The 17,490-nt window shown below is 43.6% G+C and overlaps 1 protein-coding gene across 4 annotated transcripts in view; it reads left to right on the forward strand.

Annotated features, from left to right (window-relative positions):
- The window catches only part of PARD3B (par-3 family cell polarity regulator beta), a 377,310-nt gene that overhangs the window by 212,936 nt on the left and 146,884 nt on the right, over positions 1-17,490 (forward strand). The window lies entirely within an intron of this gene.

Raw genomic sequence — 17,490 nt, forward strand, 5'->3', positions numbered from 1 at the left:
TGCAAATGAAGCCATTAGTGTGTATGCACTGACTCCAAGTTGTACAGTGATGAATTGGGGATTGTTCTTTGGGCAGTGGATGGAGCTGAGTCATTTGCAGGAAGAGCTGTAACTTTTTTTTTTTTTGGTGCAGATGTTGTGAACTGAAGATGCCCTTTCAGATAAGGGCGAGTGCACTGTGTCTTGTGGAGTGTGGCAACTTAAACAATACACATTTTGAAAAATATAAATATTTCCTGCTTTTTCTCTTTACTCTGAGTTCCACTTCCATTACCAGGAATATTGAAGATAACACTAAAAAAATTCTACAGTTTAAAAAAAAAGTCAAAGCTTTTCCTTTCATTGTGCTCGTGCAGTAGAAATAATCAATTTTTTCTTAAACTTTTCGGACCATAGTAAAAACAATTAGTCCATATTGCTGTCATTACTATACCTAGTTACTAAATGAGTTCCACAAACCACAACGCAGTACTGTACAACTTGCAGTTCTTGTATTGCAAGAACTTTCAAGGAAATGTCACATAAGATTGCGATTTTTCACAAGTCACGGAGGAGCTGACATAAGAAACCTTAAACTTTCCAGAAAGCTCCAGTTATTCAGCAGTCTCTTCTCATGTTCGAAAACCCTGAAGTTTGAGGCTGCCTCTTTGCAGCGCGATTGCACATTGCCTTTTTCCACTCCTTTGACAAAACTAAAAAGCTGAATTCATGTAAAGGAAGGTCAACTCTGAGATTCCTGGTTGTTTATGGTATTCCTTCTCCGTGCAGCTGGGTGTCCTCCTTCAGTTCTCTGCTGTGGATTTTCCTTATCTGAAGACCTTTTCCTGAACTTAGGAGACAAATTCTTCTTAAATTTTTCTGGCATCTTTCCTAAGTCTGTGAACTTCTTGGTTTCTCTTTCTGAATCACGGGGTAGTTCATATGTCTTGTAATGTTATCACTCCTGGGGAGAAGAAATTCTTTCAACTTTTTGTTTTGGGAATGTGAAAGCTTCAAAGAAATGATCTTGTCAACTTGAAGGAGCGAGGAGTGTTGCCCTTGAGATTTTGCCTGTGCAGAAAAATTACTACAAACATTGCAACATCATACAATTTTCCAAAGATCAGTGGAATTTGCTGCTATCAAAGAAAATTGGAAGGAAACCTGGTGAGATCTTAACTCTTTGGCAATCTGTTATTATAGGTACGTTAAGCTTTATAATATCACTTTTAGCAGCATTTGATCTTTCTTCTGTGCACTTCTCCAGATTCTTCAAAACAGTGGCTTTGAAAATTTTTCTATTGAGAAGAAACCTACATATTTTATATGAAAATGGGGACCTGCGCTTATTGAACTATCGCTTGTTTGCTTTACTTAACCTTCACAGACCTCTGACACGTACCCAAGATATTTTTCCTTGACTAAAATCAGTGGTCAACAGATGACTTAAGGAATAGATACAAAGGTCCTCCAGCTTGTTTCTTTTTTTCCCCTTCAGAATAAAAGGAGCTAGCTAACTTCTGAGAAGGTTGGAGTGTAAATGATTTTTCTTGGTTCTGTCCACTTTAAATATTCTTCAGTTGCTGTTGAACATTTTTTCACCTGTGTTCCATTTCCTAACTCTTCATAAAGAGAAATCAAGCAGCAGTTTCAGTTTTCTCATTGTTCCAGTCAAATATTTATTTTAAAGGTTTGTTCAAGAACATAGCATTCTTTTTCTCTGGTTCCTTTTTCCTGTATGCTTTTTGGAATTCTGTATCATATATGCATCTTGCTGGCATTCAGTCACGTTGCACAACATTCGTTTTAACATTGTTTATTGTGCTGCCTTCCTCTAGGTACCTTTTTAAGAACATGCTGAGGGAGACATTGCAGCTTCTTGTGCTGGGAGCAAAACACCAATATTTTCTCATTACAGAATGAAGAGTTTCCATCCTATTCTAGACCTCAGGAAATTAAACATATTTCTCTACAGAATTAATTATCAATTACTAACAATCCATGCAATTATCTCGTCTCTCCTTCAATACGACTTTTTCTATGAAATACTCAGTTGAGTAATTCTCTCTAGGGAAATATCCTTGCTATTCCTTCTGGGGCAGTGGCTCTTCAAGCATTTAGTCTCAGCTTTTGGTATAGCTGCTGTATCCCTCGCATATTACGCGTTACTGAGCAGCAGCAGGAGTTAGTAGTGTGTATTCGTTTCCAAAAGCTCGATCACAGTTCTGCAGAAGACCGAGGCATTAGAAGGATCTGTAGCTGTAGCCCCATCTTTCTATCTTTTTATATATTGCACCCACAAACACCGGTTCCTTTTTTTTTTTCTTAGAAAGTAGATTTGATTTTTTAGAGGCATGTGTGGACACATCCTGAGCTTGGTGGGAGACTTGTTCCTGTATTTCATCCTCACTGAAATGCATCTGAATTCTGGTTCTCATAGCAGGCCTGTCCTTCCTCCTGCCAGCTGGAAGACTCCTGCAGCGCTTACAGGTGTTCTCAGTGTTGCAAATGTTTTCCACAATACCACTGGCAAAAGCTCTGGAGTGCTGTGGTGATGCAGCCTCCTCGGCCCTTTCTGGGAGAGACCGGATTTCGGAGCGTGTGTGTGTGTGTCTGTGTTTGGCATCGTCTCAGAATCCTCCGTGAGCTTCCTGTGCGCTCAGCCATGGTGTGTCCATGGTCCCTAAACTCAATTCCTGCGAGGAGAATGAGAAGCAGACAAGTGGTGCCTCCGTCTTAAAGCAGAGAAGATCCCTGAAAATTCACTAAGGGTGAAAAATCAGCAAACTTTAGGTGAGTTTTTCATGAACTCTTAGCTTTTTAGAAAAGCGATTCCAGGACAGCCCTTCTGTAAGGAAGTGCAAGACTGTTGTACATCTGATATTACCTGATTTATATCAAATACTGAAATCGAGTACTGCATTCTTCGAAGCTATTTTTATTTTTTTTCTGAAAGTCTTTTTTTTTTGTGTTCTGATTTACTGCTTAGAACACTTTTAGTATGTATTGACTGTCTGCTGAGGTCTCTGCTGACACAGCTCTTTCAGATGATGCAGTGCTGGAGAAAAGCTGATGAGTCTTTCTTTATGAGCTCTGACATATTAATTAGCAAAATGGGCAAAAAAAGCTTTCCTATTTTTATTTTAATGTCACTAGACCATACTTTTGGCTGGGGTTATGTTTCAAGACAGCTTTGAGATGAGATGAGTTGAAGATCTTATTTTCTTGCTGGCTGCTATGTGAGGAACACGTGACTGGGCTGTGGGTTAGTGCTGGCAACACTGAATGATACGGGGTAGCTCTGTTACCAAGCTGAACTTGAATTAATGCTGCATGGCACGAGAGGATTAGGACCTGAGTAGGAAAAAGCCCATTGAGATAGTTTTTAGGATGCTTCTGGTCAGTTCTGCCTCTTACTGTTAATTTTGCTGACAGTGTGGATACCAGGTTCAACCTGTGGGTATTATTAGTGTTCTGGGAAAGAAGGCTTGAAGAGGCAGGTGTACAGCTAAATCCTGCAAGGTCAGGGTTGTGATGAGGTCTGAGTGCCGACGTGTCTGGTAGACCTCCAGTCCGTACTGATTTGTGTGTGAGTAACTGAATTTGGGTTAAACTGGGGTTCAGATTGGCACTGGAGATAGTTTGGAACAAGGCAGGTTAAAGGTCTTGGTGTATCTCTGCATCCTTTGATGCTAGGATATATTCTGCATTTAAAAAAATTTCACTGAGATTTCATTAAGGCTAGGATGAGGATTAAGGTTATGGTTTAGGACACAGGAGTGGTTGAAAAGTTAGGTCTATTGGTAGATTGTATATGACCCACTGGAACAGGGTATAGAAATTGCAACAGATGAAGCTTCATCATCCCCTTCAGGAAAGGTTCTCCAGCCTATTGCAGAAGCAGTGGATGCACTGGTAGCTTGAAGAAGTCTACAAGATGCCAAGATTGTATCTACACCCGTGTAAGCTGAATGTCCCCTTTGGCTCTGAGCCTCTATTGTAAGATGGCTACAGGTTCCCTCAGAAGCTGTGCCTGGGATATTCCAATTCCTCAACCGCTTCTAGGAAGTGTTTGTGAGAGCAGAAGAACTGTTATAACACTTTGTAATGTAGAAGATTACATTCTGGTAAGCTCATGTGCCCAGCCACTGCTAAATTTGCAAATATAAACGTAACCTATGACTTCAAGAACTCAGATTAGTTTTTTTCCAGGGACAAGATAGGATCTGGTGCAGGGGAATCCGGTGTGTTAAAGTTTGTTCTGGTAAAAGTGGAAATAAGGGCTAGGCTGAGCTTATTGCTGCTGCAATTCGAGTTCAGACTTGCGAGGACTGACAAAACTGGAGAACATGTCTTTAGGTTTTTTTGTTTGTTTGTTTGCTTTTTAAAACTGGAAGAATCATGCAAAGGTTAAGCTATTGTAACACCAGCAAAATTCAGTACCTGTGCATGCTTATGTAGCACAAAAGGCTTTCTGTTAAGGGAGGATCTTGTTGGGGGTTAATAGTGGCATTAGGAAGGACTGCAGAACGCTTAGTGGATGCTGCTAGGCTTGTTTGAGAATGAGACCGGTGCTGCCGTAGCATGTTTGGCTTCTTTTTTTGCTTTTGATTTGCAGGTAACACAAGTATGTCAAGGAGGTGTGTAGGGAAGTGGCATTCTCTTTGTCTCATGCCCGATCTCGTAATTTTATCAAACAAGCCTTTTCACTGCTGTAGATGTCATTAAAGTTGAGCTTTTTAAAGGGGGCATTGGGTTTAGTACTGAGTTCATAAGGATTTATATAGTAACTAGACCTACAGTCAAAAAGCCCCATGTAAATGGCTGAGCTGCCTGGCGTGTCCAAACAAGGACCTTGCCACTGTGTAACCGGAAGCATGCGGCATTTAGAATCTGACACTTGTCTTGGCATTTGTGAGAGGAGAAAAAGGTTGATCTCCGTTCAGTTTATTTCTCTTTGATAATGAGAGTGTAATACTTGGCCGTGTCAATCATTCTCGCAAGCACAGAGGAATTGCCGACTCTGCAGGCTGCAGTGTACCTTGGCAATACCGCGCTAGCCCAGCCTAACCTGTGGGTCTTGGCTTGGGTTCTGGAGGCGAGCAAACCATGGCAGCACTGGCAGCTGTGCAGCATCAGTTTCCTTTCGTTTAGCCACTGTGCTGCTCGGTGCTATTTCAGTTTGAGTGACACAAAACCAAATGCAAGTATCTTTCTACGATGCTTCAATACACCACATGACCTGTGCCTCTTTAGCCTTGGAATCATTAAGCTATGGGTTAAGTTTGATGCTTTATTGCTGGGAATATTTTTGCAAGATTTTCATTCTTTTACCTTCACTTTGTGCTTCTCTCCCTGGATGATTCTTTTGTTGTGGTGGTGTTATTATTATGATCAACTTTGATTATGATTCTCCAAGCAAAGTGTTATTTTGACCATATAGTTCCAAATACATTGTCGTCATCCAAGAATCTGTATCAACTCATGTAGCTAAGAAACAAAAAACAAGATTCCTTTTTCCTGCAGGTCACTTACAGAAATTATTTTCTTCTATACTTAAGTTTGCTGAGGTCTAAAGTCAAAGATGTTACATTGGATCTATTATATTGTTGGGGTTCATAGGAGTTTCTAGTCCAGAAGTTAAAATGCTTAGCTTTCATTGAGTCTCTGCCTACTGTTGTGTTCTTTTGTCATTTGTTTTTCTCTTTTTAACACATGTAATGGTTTCCACGTTCTAGATTGTTCTAAGCATTGGTTAGAGCACTGTGTAACACTGCCTAGTTGCACAAGAACCAAAACTGTGCTGTGACCAAGCCTGTGGGAAAGGACAGCACAATATTGAAGTGCTGGGGCTGCAGGATTTTTTCATGTCTTAGTGGTGAAAGGAATCTGTAGGAATAAATCCGGAGCCTCCAGCTTTCATGAGCAAACTCTTAAGAATCAGTGTTGAGAAAAACGCTCTTTTAATTTCATCTGATATTTAGAGTGCTAAATATGAAGTATAACTGTTTAGTTGGAAAAGCTTTCATTTGTCTGTTAGAACTTCATGTATTTTAACCTGTCCGAGATAGGAAAGTGTATTGAAACAAGATAAAAAAAACCCAAACAACCTCTTGTCAGGTTCTTTATTTTTGCAAGAGAAGCTCAAACTGGACATTCCAGATATTATTTTTAAGAGGGTATTAAAAATGGGGCCAGTGCAACAATCTCTCTCCCCTGGCCCCTTCCCCCCTAGGTGTATGTGTTTTCTGCATGAGAAGTTGGATTTTTCACTGACTAAGGAAAAAGAAGACCGGGCACTTATCAGTGCTGTGCTTCAGACAATTATTCTAAATTAACAGAACTTGCCGTATTGTTGAATTTGAGTGAGAAGCAATTTGTTCATCAAAACCTCTTTGGAATGCCAGGCTGGCAGTCTCTCCGTTCCCCCTGCCTGCCAGGCCTGCGTGGCTGATCACCAGCTCTCATATATAACCCCGTTAGAGGTGGTTCTTCCCTGTGCAGAGAAACATGCTCTCGTTTTTACTCTGAGAAGCGTCACTTTATGCCCCCAGTAACTCACCAGCTGTAACTATTCCTTTGACAACTTCTTTTTTTCTTGGTTTTGAAGACTTTATTAGCTATGTGATGATGATTGTCGTGACCCCTTTTTTGTTAGGTCCTGAGAAAGTCATCTGTTGGTAAAACCCCCTCACTTGAGGGTGCGGTTTGATGTTACCACGTTGATCTAAAAGCTTGCTGCTGCCGCAAGGGGCAGCCTTAGTCCCCACACCTCCTACCCACCGCTGCCTGGTTCCCATTGCTGCTTGTATTCCAGTCCCACAGCTTAGCTGGTGAGATGGTGTAGAGCTGAACCAGCCAAAAACTCAAACGAGACAGGCAGAAGTGAATAGTGCTGGGTTTAAGACAAGCTTGCGTGCCAGTGGAAGGGAAACTCAGCAACTGGATGCATGTGAGAACTGTGGCTTTTGGAGGCAGCTGTCTATTAAATCACCTTATCTGCCTTGTCAAACCATACCCTTATTAAAGTCAGATGACAAACATTGATTTATTTTCTTTTTTATTTTTTTAAGACTATTTTATTTGCCGTATATTAAATTACTTTCCCAGTGGCAGGAGCAGGGAATAAAAAACGGCAATAAACCTCTGCCAACTGAAGAAGAGCATCCCTGCTGTCTCATCCTTGAATTGCAAGAATCTTCTCTTAAATCACTTATTCGCTTTGATTTTATGAATTCTTTGTGTTCTGTGACTGACTCTTAGCGTGCATTGTATTACGATATGGCAGAGCAGTGCCCATTGATCTTTCTTTGAACTACAGTCATTAAAGTGAGTAGATCTGATCTGCCAAGGACAATAACAAACTTGGAGGAGAAACCCTTTCCCTCATTGTTCTTGTGTGAGATGTAGGATCTAGAGCAGAGCTGAACAGAGACCAACTGCAGCGCAGAGACAAATTTGAGGGTCTGTGACTGAGGTTTTATAACATGGCGTAGTTGATTTAATGTCTTCCTGTCACCTGAAGAGGATCCCACGATACCCTCGTATTCATAAATGCCTCGCCACATGTTTCTGCCCCCCTTCTCTCTGTGCCAGCATGATTATTCTTGCAATTCTGTGATGAGCTGTTCTGGGAAGCTAACCTAGCAGAAAGGATAATTCTACAAAAAAAGAATAGTATTCTTCTGGCTTAGCCAAAGGAGCAAGAAAAAGGGAGTTCAGGAGAAGAGAAGAATGATTTTCTAACTGACAGTTTTTGATGGCAGGATCGGCCTGAGCTGAAGGAAGTTGACTGGGGTGGAGGGGGCAGGCAGACGCAGCTGAGGGAGAAAGCGTGGATGAAAGGAGATGTGTGGATCTTCAGAGATGTCTTTGTGCTGAAAGAAAGGAAGTAGGGGAGCAAGTTTGAGTCTCTGGTTTATGTCCTGAAGACTAAACTGAAAAGTGAGTTTCCGAGAGGTTTGTTCAGTGGCCAGCGAAACTTGGTTTTGTGCATTTTTCCCTGGGTGGTGTTACTGGCTGTTAAAGGCTATGGCTATCTTCTAGCTTTGTTCGGGCTGCTGCGCTCTGGGTCTGGTCCTGTCCTAAGGAGTCAGGGAAGACTGGGCAGTCCTTGGGAGCAGCTGAAGTCTGACAAGAAGCGAGAAGCTTTTGTAAGTGCCAGATAGAGTGAACAGGCAGCTCAGTCAGAAAGGAGGACAATTTTCCTTAAGAACCATAGGGACTGGGTAGAGTTTCAGTCCAGCTGATCATAGAAAGCTGCTGAACTAGAAAACAAATGACCCTCTAAAAGCATAAGTTGAGCAGAAGCTTTTATTTCACTCTGTCTCACCCAGCAAATGTGAATTTTCTGTACTACAAAAGCACAGTAAAACAACCCTAGTGTCAGCAGCAAAGCCCTTTCCATGTTCCCACTTTAAGAACAAAAGTGCATGTGCATCTGCCCGAAAGTCCTAAGCAACTTGGACTTCTCTGTGAAGGAAGCTTGCGCCATGGAAGTGTACCAAAGATATTTCAATTTGATCCGCGTGAAATGAAACTTAAGAGTTCCTGCAGGCAGGAACTATATAGAGCGCTCCTGTGAATGCACAGCAATGGAAATGCCTGTTAAAGCCACGACATTCAGTTTATTAGAGCAAGATGGTGGAGAGTGATTCTGGGTGTCAGGAATGCCTCGTTTTTACATGTGAGTAAACCTGGAGTGGAAAGTCTGCATGGCAGTAATGATGGTCTTTTCTCAGAGGAGAAGGTCGGATCTGGCAGGTACCCAAACTGCAGTCTTCAAAAATAAATGAGAGCGGTGAAAGATTTACTTCTTTTCCATCACATCTCAGAAATATGGGAATTATGCGTTACCCGTATGAAATGTTGGAATCCATGGATTGCAAACCGACAGCCTTTGTCCTTGGGTAGTATTCCTTGCTGCAGGAGCAGAGAAAGGAGCAGGAACTTCAGTTAATGTGACCTGGGAACTTTCATGCTCAGCAGTTACCCAAAGTTACAGCTCCCTTATGATACAGAAGTAGGAGAAGTGACTAGGAAGGAAAAAAAAAAATCCAACACACAAGAATTTTTTTCCAGCCAGGGTACTCATACATTCATATTTCTCCTACCTCCTTATTTTTTTCCCCTTCAATTTCCTGAAGTAATTCTGGGCATATCGTGATATTAACTGAGGCTTGCGGGCCGGGATGTGTTTGGATGTTCACACTTCACAGTTGCTATTTCTCCCCCTGCTCAGGATTGCTGAACATGGTTCTGTGCAGAATTCAGTGAAGCAAGTCAAGAGATTGTTCAAAACCCCAGAATGTTTAAGTAGTATGACATGAAATAAAATAGGTTCTAATGAATGTATCCACTTACTATAAGGCCTGCTGAAATAAGTGGTAACTGGTGTGGTGCTGGCTCGAGTTCACACTCGTCAGCTCTTTGGGTCCACATTCCTTTCTGAGACCTGGAGATACTTTTCCCCATGACTGACTGTGCTGAATCTGCCACGTTTCATGTCTTTGCTCGAAGTTTCTGCTTCGAGTTGGAGCTTCTTGCTGCCTCGTTCCAGGTTGTGTCTGACATGAGGGTAGGAGAGCTTGTAAAAACGGTGCATGTGTCTATACGAGGAATGCTGTATCAGGCAGAAATCAAGGTGTCTCTGAAAGCAGGAGCAGCGTGTCTGTGTTAGTGCAGAATTTCACACAGGTAATAGATACTGCAATTCTGCAGAAGTGGTTATTAGGACTTGAGATATCGATATCTCTGGATCCTGGAATATTGTGCCCAGTAAGAATTGTTACTAAATTTAAAGTGATTGGAGACGGCCAAATGTTAACCAACAAGAAAGCTGGCATTAACCCTAATCAAATAATATGAAACTATACGTTTGAAGTTTGAAGAACGTAAAGAATTTTGTGTGCATTTAATTGAAACTGTGGAGATTCCAAGTAAGGCACAGCAGCCACCAAAACAAGTTTAATGTTTAAAATCCTGGCGACCTCTTGCTGTATGTTGATCTTGAAATCAGAGAGTCCGTGGTGATGGTGCCTGAACAGATGGCTCACCAAAGTGCCTGCCTGACCGATGGTAAACAGGTTTCCTTCGTGGAAATCCCTCCTTGGCCTTAAGAAGAAAGCTGAAAAGTGGACCCATCAGGTCTCCTGCATTTCTGGGGCCTTGTAAGGCTCTTCAGTCATCAGCCGTTTAGCTGGTGACAGGCGGACTGCATCCATTTCAGAAAGCAAAGCGAGTTGCCTCAGACTGCTTCTTCTGTAATTGAGGAGAAAGCGCGGACGTGATTCTGCCGCCCCTGGGTAACATTTACCACCCTCTGCAGTTAGAACTGGAGTCTCAGCCTTGCTGCCAGTCTTCTCTCTGACTGTTGCTTTCGTGTTGCTTCATCTGTGCAGTTTTCAAGCTTTGTGGTGAATGATCTGCAGATGTTCAGGAAAGACCCTCAGAGTAGTTGGTACTGAGAAGCTGGCTGTGATCAGTGTTGGCAGCTCCTGTGGTTCTTTTAGCTGCTTGTTGTGACCAAAGAGACCAAGAGCCGCTGCCGAATGCCTTGTTTTATTAATCCTTTCCCTCCGGGAGCTGGGTTTTGCTGGGCATAATACTCAGAGCTGGCAGTGGCTGTGCTGAAGTCATTGGTGCCAAGGAGTTAATGAATTTGGAAAACTTCCCAGATAATACATCTGGCCCTCTAACTTAGGTTTTGGGGTATGAAGTATGAGACATAGGAAGAAGAGCACTAAACTATTAATAAATGAGCTACTGGCTGAAGAGAGGAAGGGGGATGCTTTTCTTTTTTAAACTAGTTAACTGAAAGTTAAAAATTACTTAGTCCCACAGGAGATTTAACCGTTGTGGTTTTCTTTGCGTTTTTGTTTGGTTGGTTTCGGTTTTGGGGGTTTGTTTTTGTTTTTGTTTTTTAAATTTTGCAATATCGTGTATTTTGTGTGTTTGCCAGTTACGTTGCCTTCTGAGGCTTGAATGTAGACAGGGAAGCATTTATAATTCTCTACTTTGAATGATTTTTCTCCATCATTTTTTATTTTGAAGTCCCATCATGTTGCCATGTCAATAAGAAGGATTTTGAAAGTAGCTACCAGTAATCGATACTTTTAGTCCAGCTCACTTCTGGAATAGTGTCTTGTACAGTGTTTGCCTTCCATAACATTTGAAATAAGGTTTTATTATATAAAATGGGTTGCTGGCACTATTCATTAATACACATCTTTGTATAATAAAAGCTGTGCAGAGCAATACGGTTCAGAAATTAACTTTAAAGAAAAGAATTACATGGCTATTTGTATGTCTCATGAAACAACATTATTTTTAGTGGGTCTTCCAATCCGGCACTGCCACTTAGCACTTACCTCCACAGCACTCCAAAAGTACCCAGAATATCACCCTTAATTAAGTGTCCTACTGAAAAGCTTTTTTCTGACCTAAGAGCAGAGCAGGAGAGTTTTTCTGTCTGTTCCAGCGGCAACCCGAATGGAAAGCATTTCATAGGGATGCAGAAAGCACTTTCCTGAGTTACCATTGACTACCGGCAGGTACTTTCCTCCTATCTCAGGCAATGGCACCGTGTGGTGCTTTCAAAATGTACCAGCTTCTCTAGTGTTTACCCTTTTTTCTGCCTAATCTCCTGACAGATGAAATTTCTCATTGGCCTTAATTTAGTCTTGCATGGGTCGATGTAGTTTCCGAGCATTTAAATTTTGTCTACAAGTGATAAGCATAAGGATTGAGGTTTTAACCCTGTGAGTGCACAGAACGATCCCTGTTGACATGAGACCAAGCTTATTTATGTTTGGTTAGGGTTTTTTTTAAAGAAACTTAATGCTGATTATTTCCCTCGTGTGTCCCCCCAGCCCCACAAGTAATCTGATGCCCGTGCTGAGGCTATTTTATATCTAATTCCTGCCCCTTTAGTTCTTCACCTTCTGTTGTAAAAATCCTTTCTTTAATCCTTCCTTCCTCTTCAAGCTGACTCTTAAATTGAAAATAAACCTTTGTGGATTGGATCCCTGTCTGGGAGGGGAGCAAATCTGTGACCTGAGAGCTTCAGCTCCAGATTTGCAGGGACATCAGCAAACTTGGTGCAGCTATAGCTACATGATCTTCATTTCATTGGGTTCTTTTGGCCGTTCTGGTACTAGTTCATGCGCAGCCTTCTGCCTCGTGTTCTACTCGTGGTTCCCCTCTGTCCCCTCTGGGGATGGCTGCTTGCACAGCCTGTTTCAGTATTAGTGGTATTTTTCTGGGAGACCATCTCCCTCTCCTCTTGCTTGCCTGCTTACTCCTGAGGGAAGGGAGGAGACATTCTGTGTACCGCGGGCAGAGCAGCGAATTTGCTGGAGAGAAGCAGAGTCTAATGCTGCAATTTGCCCCATTTCAGGATGATAGTTTCCTTAGTGCCATCGAGCAGCAAGACCCCGAGTGTGCCGCACTGCAACAGGGATCGGTTCCCTCCCGGTGCTGTGGTCGGGAGCTGGTGAACCGAGGGACACCCCGAGCAGAGCTGGAACTTGGCACTAGAAATTTGCACCCGTTACGGAAGGGCGACTGCACTCGGAAGGGTTGCAAACGAAACCTCAACTTGGAAGTTTTCAAGCCTCTCTGTGCGCAGTAGGACCGGAGCAGCGGATCTGGCATTGATTTGTTTGGGTTTTTTACGTAATTACAATTTTTGTTGCTATCTGCAGTTGGCATAAGTTCCTGCATTCAAAAAAAGTTGTTGTTATTTTTGGTTGCCAGTTGTAATACTGCTGTTGACAAACAGAGATGTTATAAAAGAGAAATCCCATGTAGAGTAGCTATTCAGATGCCTCTCTTTTTTTATTGCTTTATAATCTGCTCAGATGCTTAATTCTGAAAACAAAATGGCAAAACTGTTCGATCAAAGCTCCTACAGCTTAATTCTTTTCTAAAAAATAACACACTAGTTTTCATTTTAAAGGTACAAAAAAGAATAAGCATTACATTTAGGACTAAATTTTGTCAGCTGTTGGTCAAATAACTTGCTGCTTATTACTGAAATGAACATCACAAAATAGCTACAAAGAATAATTCTCAGTCTGAGTTTATATTAAAAGAATAAATACATTTACAAAAAAAAAAGAAAACACAGGAGAAAAATAATTTCTTACAATGATTTTTTTTCTGCTGTCCTGGAGAAAAGATGGGTAAATCATTGTCTCAGGAAAAACCTGTGGTCTCTTTTACTCCTGGTTTGCTTTTTCTTTTCTCTTTTTGCGTATAAAGTATGGGCGTAGTGTGCAGTAGTCACTGTGTTATCACCTGGTAAGTGTCACGCGTGACACATCCCATTACAGATTCTGCGAAATTGGAGCTGTTTGAAGTAAAACTTCCCATGCGAGTGTCAGTTGAAGTGTGGGGTTTATTTGCTTTTTTTGACAGAGGTTGTTCTCTTACTGTCTCCTATAATAACTCTGATACTTGTTTTTATTTAGGAGAGGAAAAGGTAAGAATATATGGCTAGAGGCTGGGAAGACAGCACGCTGTTAGGGGGACGAGGGGAGCTAGAAAAGGATGCCCGGGATGGGGAAAGTGGGTGATGGGTGAGAAGACGCCATGTAGAAAAGGGCGATGTTCCCCTTTGATCCTTTGGGTTCAAAGAACCCTTTGGGTTCTTTGATAATGGCTGGTTTTATAAGACACCAGTCTGGTCAGTGATATGTGGGAAAGCTTTATCCCACAGGGGTAAAAAGATGCTGGGACAGGAATTAGCAGGGCTCATTTGCAGGGCTTTAAACTAGATTTGAAGGGGGATGGGGTTGTAGCTGGGCTTGCATCAGTGGGGCAGCACGCTGGAATCCATAAAGACCGGGAGGCCCCCCAGGCCCCTAGGGTGAAATCGGTGTACTCGGCTCGCTCCCTGAAGTGCCTGTACACCAATGCGCGCAGCATGGGGAACAAGCAGGAGGAGTTAGAAACCTGCGTTCGGTCAGGAGATTATGATCTGGTGGCGATCACAGAGACATGGTGGGACAGCTCACATGACTGGAATGTGGTCATGGATGGCTATGTCCTTTTCAGGAAAGACAGGCCAGCCAGGCGAGGTGGTGGAGTTGCTCTTTACGTGAGAGAGCAACTACAATGTATAGAGTACTGTCCAGGTGCGGTTGAGGAGCGAGTTGAGAGTCTGTGGGTGAGAATTAAGGGGCAGGCTGGCAGGGGTGACACTGTTGTGGGAGTCTATTACAGGCCACCAGATCAGAGTGAGGAAGTTGATGAGGCCTTCTACGGGCAGCTGAGCGCGGCCTCACAGTCACAGGCCCTGGCTGTCGTGGGGGATTTTAACTACCCTGATGTTTGCTGGAAGGACTACTCAGCCAGCCAGCCTCAGTCTAGGAGGTTCCTCCAGTGCATTGACGATAACTTTCTGATGCAAATGGTGGAGGAGCCGACTAGAAGAGGTGTGCTGCTGGATCTCGTCCTCGCTAACAAGGAGGGTCTGGTCGAAGCAGTAAAGGTGGGGGGCTGCCTTGGTTGCAGTGACCATGAGATGGTGGAGTTCAGAATCTCCTGTGGTGGGAGCAGAATACCGAGCAGAATTGCAACCCTGGACTTCAGCAGGGCCGACTTTGGCCTTTTCAAACAGTTGCTGGAGGGAATCCCGTGGGCAAGGCTGCTTGAAGGTAAAGGCGCCCAAGATAGTTGGTTAACTTTCAGGGACTGCTTCTACCAAGCTCAAGATCAGTGCATCCCGACACGCAGGAAGTCAAGGAAGGGAGCCAGGAGACCTGCGTGGTTAAACAGGGAACTGCTGGGCAAACTCAAGTGGAAGAGGAGGGTTTACAAATCATGGAAGGAGGGGCTGGCCACTTGGGAAGAATATAAGGCTGTTGTCAGAGGATGTAGGGAGGCAACTAGGAAAGCTAAGGCCTCCTTAGAGTTAAACCTGGCGAGAGGGGTCAAGGACAACAGGAAGAGGTTCTTCAAATACATGGCAGATAAAACTAACACCAGAGGCAATGTAGGCCCACTGATGAACGGGGTGGGTGCCCTGGTGACAGAAGATACAGAGAAGGCAGAATTACTGAATGCCTTCTTTGTCTCTGTCTACTCTGCCGGAGGCTGTCCTGAGGAGCCCCGTACCCTTGAGGCCCCAGAGGAAGGCAGGGCAATGGAGGAGTCTGCCTCAGTTGATGAGGACTGGGTTAGGGAGCAATTAAGCAATCTGGACATCCATAAATCCATGGGTCCAGATGGGATGCACCCGCGGGTGCTGAGGGAGCTGGCTGAAGTCATTGCTGGACCGCTCTCCATCATCTTTGCCAAGTCTTGGGAAACAGGAGAGGTGCCTGAGGACTGGAGGAAAGCAAATGTCACTCCGGTCTTCAAAAAGGGCAAGAAGGAGGACCCGGGCAACTATAGACCGGTCAGCCTCACCTCCATCCCTGGGAAAGTGATGGAACACCTTATCCTTGGTGCCATCTTAAGACATATCAAGGATAAGAGGGTCATCAGGGACAGTCAACATGGCTTCACCAAGGGGAAGTCGTGTTTGACCAACCTCATAGCCTTTTATGAAGACGTAACAAGGTGGATTGACGATGGCAGAGCAGTGGATGTGGTCTACCTTGACTTCAGCAAAGCATTTGACACCGTCTCCCACAGCATCCTCACGGCAAAACTGAGGAAGTGTGGACTGGATGATCGGGTAGTGAGGTGGACTGCAAACTGGCTGAAGGAGAGAAGCCAGAGAGTTGTGATCAATGGGGCGGAGTCTGGTTGGAGGCCTGTATCTAGTGGAGTGCCTCAAGGGTCAGTTCTGGGACCAATACTGTTCAATATATTCATCAATGACTTGGATGAGGGAATTGAGTGTACTATCAGTAAGTTTGCTGATGACACCAAGCTGGGAGGAGTGGCTGACACGCCAGAAGGCTGTGCTGCCATCCAGCGAGATCTGGACAGGCTAGAGAGTTGGGTGGGGAAAAATTTAATGAAATATAACAAGGGGAAATGTAGAGTCTTGCATCTGGGCAAGAACAACCCCAGGTTCCAGTACAGGTTGGGGAATGACCTATTAGAGAGCAGTGTAGGGGAAAGGGACCTGGGGGTCCTGGTGGACAGCAGGATGACCATGAGCCAGCACTGTGCCCTTGTGGCCAAGAAGGCCAATGGCATCCTGGGGTGTATTAGAAGGGGGGTGGTTAGTAGGTCCAGAGAGGTTCTCCTTCCCCTCTACTCCGCCCTGGTGAGACCTCATCTGGAATATTGTGTCCAGTTCTGGGCCCCTCAGTTCAAGAAGGACAGGGAACTGCTGGAGAGAGTCCAGCGCAGGGCCACAAAGATGATGAAGGGAGTGGAGCATCTCCCTTATGAGGAAAGGCTGAGGGAGCTGGGTCTCTTTAGCTTGGAGAAGAGGAGACTGAGGGGTGACCTCATTAATGTTTATAAATATATAAAGGGTGGGTGTCACGAGGATGGAGCCAGGCTCTTCTCGGTGACAACCAACAGTAAGACAAGGGGTAATGGGTTCAAGCTGGAACACAAGAGGTTCCACTTAAATGTGAGAAGAAACTTCTTCTCAGTGAGGGTGACAGAACACTGGAACAGGCTGCCCAGGGGGGTTGTGGATTCTCCTTCTCTGGAGACATTCAAAACCCGCCTGGACGCCTTCCTGTGTAACCTCACCTAGGGGTTCCTGCTCTGGCAGGCGGATTGGACTAGATGATCTTTCGAGGTCCCTTCCAATCCCTAACATTCTGTGATTCTGTGATTCTGTGATTCTGTGATGTTCCTGAGACAGAGGGGACACTGGCTTGTGTTGGTCTAGGACAGCGGATCCAGAAACCGCAGGGGAAAGAAAACTGCTTTTCTTTAAAACAAACCAAATCCCTCACACCCAGGAAACCGTACATACAAACTCTATTAAAATAATTTAAGTTTGGAGGCTGAAGGTGTCTGAGGTAGGAAGCACTTGTAAGGATGCGTGCAAAGGTAACTCACACCTTTTAGTGGATGCTGATGGTGTCAGACTTGCATAATCAAACCCTGATTCTTCCCAAAGACTTGACTTTCAGAGCACAAGAGAGATCTGCTTAGGGGTACCGAAGGCTGTTGTGTAAGGAACATAAAGTGTAAGTCTATTGCAATGAGAGCACAGAGAGAGAGAAATTAATGCTGGCCACCTCTGCCGTGGCATTCTGCAAGTCTAAGTGCTTTATTTTGCAATGTTAATAGTATTCTTTTAAGGTCATTTTTTGTAAGTAATTTTATTACATAGTCTATTGCTTTTGCCACCTTCATTAAAATTTCATGAGCCTTTCAGAAAATCAGACAGGAAAATGCAAATAAATAATGCATTTTATTTAGTATGTAGCACATACAGTACTACTGTATGTATAAACAAATAAAAATGTTTCCTTATTAATAGAGCAAACTATGCAGCAAGATCCTGCTGTAGTCTGTAAACCATCTATGCTTTAAAGAATCACTTCGACTTCAAGTAGCTAGTGCTGGGCCCAAACCTCTGGATTC

Source organism: Caloenas nicobarica, chromosome 6 (assembly GCF_036013445.1).
Source record: "Caloenas nicobarica isolate bCalNic1 chromosome 6, bCalNic1.hap1, whole genome shotgun sequence".
Lineage (NCBI taxonomy): Eukaryota > Metazoa > Chordata > Aves > Columbiformes > Columbidae > Caloenas > Caloenas nicobarica.